This window comes from Cynara cardunculus, unplaced genomic scaffold, assembly GCF_001531365.2.
Source record: "Cynara cardunculus var. scolymus isolate 2C unplaced genomic scaffold, CcrdV1 Un_Scaffold_2878, whole genome shotgun sequence".
NCBI lineage: Eukaryota > Viridiplantae > Streptophyta > Magnoliopsida > Asterales > Asteraceae > Cynara > Cynara cardunculus.
Window position 1 is genome coordinate 1 of NW_020201257.1, and position 8,307 is coordinate 8,307.

Below are 8,307 nucleotides of genomic sequence, written 5' to 3' on the forward strand. Positions count from 1 at the left end.
GAGAACTTTGACGCACAAATTGCTAGCTTGAAGAGGTTGATAAAGGGAAAAGAGCATGTTGTAGAAGAGCCACCATCTGCGCCATCACCACCATCTATACCACAACCGTCAGTACCAAAACAATCGGTGGACGAGCTAAAATCACTTTTATATGCTAAATTGATGGCTTCTCAAAGCGAACACGCGGAAGATGCAGATTTGGTCGGACTTCTCCGTCAACAGATTGATGCTAACCCTATGATTCGAGCCTCAGAGTTCTTGACTTTTCAGGATGTGATTAGTGCTAATTTCTCTAAAGTTAGTCACTTGATCACATCTAATACCCTCGATCTGAAACGTACAATGGATGCTCTTGTCGAAAGGGTGTCTATACTTGAAGAAACTTGCAAGTCTCAAGCCGAMTCTCTTAAACGAAGACATGACAATCAGGATGATCCTGATAGTCATGAGGGGGAGAGGAAAAAGCAGAGATTGGCTGAGACATCTCTACGAGGTGCAAGTTTGGGTGAAGAGTCACTACCTCAGGACGTAAATGTTGAAAGTTCTGCCCCGGAAACAGTTCGAGAAAGAATAATTGAGGCTGTGATTATTGAAGATGAAGAAGTGGAGGCAAGTCCAATGATCGAGCCAATGGTTGAAAATCCGGCGGACTCCACGGTAGAAACAAGGTTGCTAATGGACTTGTCTGCCAACGTAGGGTTCAACAGTGCATTCTCTACTACTTTGGGTGGAGAGCGGGATTTTGGAGAAGATGTTGATAACATTGATGAGTCAACTGGATTGTACTTTGACTTTGAAGCTGATTTAGAAGAAGAAGATCCAGCTTTTTCCATTCAAGGTGATCCTCAGTCTATTCCAGAATCATCAACTGTTGTTCTACCTGATGCACCTGAAATCATTGTTCCAAAAGAGACTGTTGATCCTACAGAAATCTTCACAAAGAACTACGTTCCTTTCCATATCAGAGCAAATTTCTTTGGTTATGATCGCGATAGAATCCGAGAGCCATATTTAGAAGATATCTACTTTGGGATTTTCGTTCGTCACAGAAAACTGCTTTGTGCTGAMAGAGTTCTAGGAATCCATAAGAAGCCAAAAGATTTTCGAATTGAATATCGTCACCTTCTAAAAGCCAAGTGCCAACCAGTTAGTGAAGTCCATACCAAGCACCGAATTGTAACGATAAAACAGATAGATGCTCAGAAGCTTTTGAGAATTTGGTATCCTGTCTTCACAATTACCAGACAGGATGGCCATATTTGGAGGTTTAGTGAAGCTGACTTCTCGAACTTGTATTTGGATGACCTTGAATACATATTCTTCGAACTCAAAAATATGACAATAAGAAAGGAAGGAGAACTGGTAGCTCTGGAGGCTATCAAAAGATTCATTCGATGTCATGTAAAGCTGGCAATGGTCATAGATGTACAAATGGGTCTTGAAGACAATCAACACATTATCAACCTCAAAAGACCAAACCAAGATCTTGAAGACATTGACGGCTATCCAGTTTACATGGTTCTTGAAAATCCAGAGTTCGGGGTCATCTACTATGCTCAACTTCAAGTTAAAAAGCTCATGCGATTCAGTGAGTTAAACAAGTATTCTGACGGTACGATTCAGCTTGTAAGAAGGGCGCTGGACTCGAAGAGGGTGATGGACGAAAAGGCTACTGGATCTGAACGAATGAATTCCAAAGAAAGATATTTGCTCGTCAACGCTATCAGTTTGCTCGAGGAGAAGATTCAGTATAGAAATGCTCTGAGAAGGTTAGAGAAAATCCTTGGACTGCGYAAAACDARSTTTACAWGAGTCCAAACTTGAATCCAAAGGGGGAGAATGTTGGGTTCAAGTTAGTGCTTAATGTTGTATTCAAGTTTCTCCTTAGTATAGTTTCCTTGTAATAGCTTAGTCTTTACATTTCCTAGTATAAATAGGATTTACCTTGTAATTGTAATTAAGCTTTGTCATTAATCTGAAAATCAAGATTTGCTTATGTAATATTCTCTCTCCTCTCAATCTAATCATCTTCTTGAATATCTTCTTTCTACTTTGATGTTCATCACAATCTATAAAGATCATACGATGTTTGTATGAAATCTGGACTCATCAATTGATGAGTGTATACTTGCACTAGTCTCCATTTGTTAGCAGTCTGAGAGATTTATTTTATATAATTCTCGTAACAAGTTTTTGGCGCCGCTGCCGGGAAAAAGACAAAAGTTTTTTTTAGTAAATCTAAAGATTTGATTTTTCTACCATCTTGTTACTTGACTTTGGGTGTGGTGTATGCCAAGGCTACCGCACGGGGAGATTTTTGAATTAGATCTGGATATTGAGCGAACTTTCAGACAAAGACAAAGAGTGCAAAGAGCATTATTATCTACTCTAACCTCTTCCAATATAGCTGAAAATCCACTTCTACCAAGTCCCCAACCACTGAATGACGCTGAAAAAATAATCAAACTGGCAAACTCAAAAGATGGAGGAATTATGGATTATGTCATTTCTGTTTTTGATCAATTAAACTCAGGGATAATTAGACCAGAAATGGAAGCTCTCCACTTCAAGTTAAAACCAGTGAGGTTTAATATGTTGCAAACCAACGGTTAGTTCAGTGGTTTGCCATATGAAGATCCACACTCACACTTAAAATCATTCATGGAAATAACTGACACTTTCCTTATCCCAAGAGTATCTAACGATGCTCTAAGACTCACATTGTTTCCTTTTTCTTTAAGGGATAGGGCAAAGTCTTGGTTCAAATCCTTGCAACCAGGATCTGTGGATTCTTGGAATAGCATGGCAAAAAAGTTTTTAAAAAAATATTCTCCTCTCACTCGGAATGCTAAGTGCAGAAACGAAATTTGTTTTTTTAAACAAATGGACGATGAGGTAGTTCCCGATGCTTGGGAAAGGTACAAGGAGCTATTAAGAAAATACCCTCACCATGGCATTCCATACTGTATACAGCTCAAGACATTTTACAACGGGTTGAATCTCACTGCAAAACAAATGCTTGATGCTACATCAGGAGGAGCTTTCACGGCTAGTACCTATAATGATGGATATGATATCCTTGAAAAGATTTCTAACAATAATGGACATTGGGCAGATCCACGTGCACTAGTACCACGCCAAACAGTGGGAGTTCATGACATAGATGCTTTTACAGCATTGACAGCTCAGATGACTGCAATGACCAATTTGATTAAAAATTTAACAAATGGTCAGGCAGCACAGTCTATAGCCACCGCACATGCTCCAACTGTTGAGTCAGTACAATGTGTGTATTGTGGAGGAGGACATCCCTTTGAACATTGTCCATCACACTCTGAATCAGTCGACTATGTGGGGAATAAAAATAGATCAGGATCATTTTCTCAAACATACAATCTTGGGTGGAGACAACACCCAAATTTTTCATAGCACAGTCCTGCACTAAACCCACCAATGAACAAACCCCAAGGGACTTCACAATTCCAACCACATCAACCTCAACACCAACATTAGGGTCAAGCTCCAAACCATCACCAAAATACTTTTCATCAACAAACAAATCAGTCATCTTTCCAAAACAAGTCTAACCAACAAGCCGAATCTTCTACTTCTTTGGAAGCAACTCTGAAAGGATTCATAAACCAAACCAACACAACCATAAACCATCAGAATATTGCCATAAGATCTCTAGAAACACAGATTAGTCAACTTGCACTTGAGGTAAGAAATAGACCTGCGGGTACTCTTCCTAGTGATACAGAGATCCCAAAGTCAATCATAAAAGAGCATGTGAAGGTAGTAACTTTAAGGAGTGGAAAGAACCTCATAGAGAGTGAACCTATGAAAAAGTCTGTTGAACCCCAGGACCCAATTGAGATGGATGTCACGACATCTAATTCAAATATTGTCACAACCACCTTGAAAGATAATGAAAAATCAATAGAATATAGGACCACTTCCTGAGAAAGTAGATTTCCCCTTGTTATTTCCAAATGAAGGCAAAAAGAAGGTATCATTCCAGAATGATATTGGAGCATCTTCTTCTCAAAGTAACAAGAATGTTGAGTCACCAATCCCTCATTATGAACCTATCATCATCCAGGCACCCCCTAGTCAGTCCTCTAAGAAACCATTCATAGCCCCTATTCCTCCTTATATACTTTTTACACAAAGGTTGAGGAATCAGAAAGAGGAGTTGCAGTTCAAAAAGTTCCTTGATGTGTTCAAACAGCTACATATCAACATCCCATTGGTTGAAGCTATTGAACAAATGCCAAGTTATGCAAAATTCCTCAAGGACATTTTGAGCAAGAAGAAGAAACTAAACGAGTTTGAGACTATGTCCCTAACAGAAGGTTGTAGCGCCCTCCTTTCCAATAAAATTCCCCCTAAACTCAAAGATCCCAGGAGTTTCACAATTCCCTGTTCAATAGGTGGGAAGGAAATTGGAAAAACTTTATGTGATGTAGATGCCAGCATTAACCTCATGCCCTTGTCAGTATTCAATACCTTAGGCATAGGTGAGGCTAGACCAACCACAGTTAGCAGATAAATCCATAGCTCACCCAAAAGGAAAAATTGAGGATGTATTAGTCCAAGTGGATAAATTCATTTTTCCTGCGGACTTCATCATTCTTGATTTTGAAGTTGATAAAGAGATACCAATCATCCTAGGAAGACCATTATTAGCAACCGGTAGGACTTTGATTGATGTTCAAAAAGGAGAATTGACTATGAGAGTGAATGATCAGCATGTCACTTTTAATGTTTTCAAATCCATCAAATACCTAGATGAAAAAGATGAGTGTTCTAACTTGAGAACCATTGAGTCCTTGTGCCACAAAGAAGGAGTTAAATCTATGTTAGACTTAAGCAAGACTGAAGTTTTTGAGGAAATAGAACATGGAGAGGAAAGTAAGATAGCCCTGTTACAAGATACCCTTGCTTTTGAGGTATTAGAAAGTGACAGTGGAAAGACCCATGTCACATCTATTGAATCACCACCAGACTTAGATTTGAAGTTACTTCCCTCACACCTGAAGTATGCATTTCTAGGAAAAGAAGGGAGATTACCTGTCATTATCTCATTCACCCTAAAAACACATCAGGAAGAGTAGTTTGTAGACTTGTTAAAACTACACACTAAGGCTATTGGATGGACCATCTATGACTAAAAGGGTATCATTCCTTCAATTTGTCAGCATAAAATAATCTTAGAAGATAAGAGTTCACTTCCATTAAACCTCAAAGAAGATTAAACCCAATCATGAAAGAGGTTGTAAAGAAAGAAATTTTAAAATGGTTGGATGCTGGCATAATCTATCCAATTGCAAGCAGCTCATGAGTAAGCCATATACAGTGTGTCCCTAAAAAGGGAGGTGTCACTGTCATCTCAAATGAGAAAGATGAACTCATTCCTACAAAAGTCGTTTCTGGTTGGAGAATTTGTATGAACTACCATAGACTGAATAAGGCAACTCAAAAGGACCATTTTTCTTTGCCTTTTACAGATCAAATGCTAGATAGACTAGCTGGAAAGGAGTACTATTGTTTTCTAGACGGATACTCAGGTTACAATATCCCCAGAAGACCAAGAAAATACCACTTTTATATGTCCCTATGGTACCTTTGCTTTTAGAAGAATGTCATTTGGTCTATGTAATGCTCCCGCCACTTTTCAAAGATGTATGATGTCCATATTTTTGGACATGCTTGAAACTTCCATGGAAATTTGTACGGATGATTTTTCTGTGTATGGTTCATCATATGATCAGTGTCTAAAAAATCTTGAAAAAGTCTTGAAAGGTGTGAAGCAACTGATTTGGTTTTAAATTGGGAAAAGTGTCATTTTATGGTCACATAAGGTATTGTTCTTGGTCATTTAATTTCAAAAAGGGGAGTTGAGGTTGATAAGGCAAAACTTAAAGTAATTGAAAAATTGCCTGAACCAACCACCGTAAAGGGTATACGAAGTTTTCTTGGACACGCTGGTTTTTACAGAAGATTTATCAAAGATTTTTCAAAACCTTTGTGTTCATTACTTCAACATGACCAAAAGTTTGATTTTAGTGCGGAATGTAGAAATGCATTTCACACTTTAAAAAAGGCTCTAGTTACTGCACCCGTGATTGCTACTCCAGATTGGAGTAAACCCTTTGAAATTATGTGTGATGCAAGTGATTGGGCTGTAGGAGCCGTTTTGGGACAAAGAAAAGAAAAAAAATTATGTTCCATCTTAAGCAAGCAAAACATTGAACGAAGCTCAAATGAACTATACAACAACAGAAAAAGAATTATTGGCTGTGGTTTTTGCTTTGGAAAGATTTAGATCATATCTGATGGGAACAAAAATCATTATGCATACTGATCATCCTGCCATCAAATATTTGATCACAAAAAAAGATGCAAAACCCAGACTGATAAGATGGATTATGCTGTTGCAAGAGTTTGATCTTGAAATAAAAGATAGAAAGAGAGTAGAGAATCAAGTAGCAGATCACCTATCTAGATTAGAGAAACATCCTACTGACTTGAAAGACATCATAGAGACTTTCTCTGATGAATTTTTTTTGATGCTAAAGCAATTGGAATCACCTTGGTTTGCTGATATAGCCAATTATTTGGCTTGTGGCATTAAACCTTCTGAGTACACTTGGCCTAAGCTCAAGAAATTTTTGCATGATGTAAAATTTTACTTGTGGGTTGACCCTCTTTTATTTAAAATTGGTGCAGATCAAGTTTTGAGAAGATGCATTCTGGAAATAGAGGTAACAAAAATCTTGGAAGATTGTCACAAGGCACCATATGGTGGTCTTTTTGATGGACAAAGGACAGCAGCCAAGGTATTACAGTCTGGTTTCTTTTGGCCAACACTTTTTCAAGATGCTCATAATTTTTCCAAAAGATGTGACGAATGCCAGAGAAGTGGCTCAATTTCACAAAAAAAAAAATGAAATGCCTTTAAATGGAATTTTGGAGGTTGGATTATTTGATGTTTGGGGAATTGATTTCATGGGACCATTTCCTCCATCTAATAATTGCCAATACATTTTAGTCACCGTTGACTATGTGTCAAAATGGGTGGAAGCAGTGGCATGTGTTTCAAATGATGCAAAAACCGTGGTTAAATTCCTCCACAAACAAATATTCTCAAGGTTTGGTACCCCCAAAAGCACTGATCAGTGATGAGGGTACTCATTTTGTGAATCATTTGTTACACGGAATTCTTGAAAAATACAACATTAACCACAAAGTTGCCACCGCATATCACCCGCAGACTAATGGATTGGCAGAACTTTCAAACCGTGAAATAAAAGGAATTTTGGAAAAGGTGGTTAAACCAAGCAGAAAAGACCGCGCTTTCTAAACTAGATGATGCTTTATGGGCATACAGAACTACATTTAAAACTCCAATTGGTATGTCTCCATACAAGTTCGTTTTTGGAAAAGCATGTCATCTTCCGGTGGAACTTGAACATAAGGCCTATTGGGCAATCAAGGAATTAAATATGTGCCTAGATGATGCAAGAAATAAAAGGAAATTGCAGTTATGTGAAATGGAAGAGCATAGGAACATGTCCTACGAAAATGCCAAGTTGTACAAGGAAAAGACGAAACAATGGCATGACAGAAGAATTCAACAGCGAGAGTTAAAAGCAGGACAGCAAGCTTTATTGTTCAATTCTAGATTAAAATTGTTTCCAGGTAAATTAAAAACTAGGTGGTCAGGGCCGTTTCTAATCCACAAAGTTTACCCATACAGAGCAGTCGATCTAATGAACCCTGAAGATAACAGTCTGTTTAAGGTAAACGGCCAGAGAATTAAAATTTATCTAGATGAACCTGAAAGCCAAAAATACCCCACGTAAGTTTTTCTTTTTACATAAAATAAGATATAAATATATATAGTACTAATATAGATATGTGTGTAAATAAATATAGAGGTATATATAAGTTTTATTTTTATTATTATTATTGAACTCAAGAAAAAGAAAAGCAAAAAAAAAGAAAAAAAATATATATATATAGGTGGAGGTTCAAACGAGAACCCCTATAATTTACGAGAACGCGAAAACAACCTAATAACCTCAAATTTTTTTAATTAATAAATTAACTTATATTAAAGGGTTTATATATATATATATATATATATATATATATATAGCTTGGTTCAAATGTTAACCAAGATTATTGTGTTAACTTTGTTAACCAAGCTCAACCAATGAAAATCAATCTTTTCTTTAGGTTCACATACATCTCATATGTTAATGACAAGGGTAATTAAGTAATTTTACCATTTTGTGTAAC

General features: G+C 37.3%; 1 non-coding gene across 1 annotated transcript; it reads right to left on the reverse strand.

Moving 5' to 3' along the window:
- Nucleotides 1–2,850: 2,850 nt before the first annotated feature.
- Nucleotides 2,851–2,957, reverse strand: LOC112503335. The gene has a single exon (XR_003067934.1). It is a non-coding gene; the product is annotated as a small nucleolar RNA R71 (small nucleolar RNA).
- Nucleotides 2,958–8,307: the final 5,350 nt, after the last annotated feature.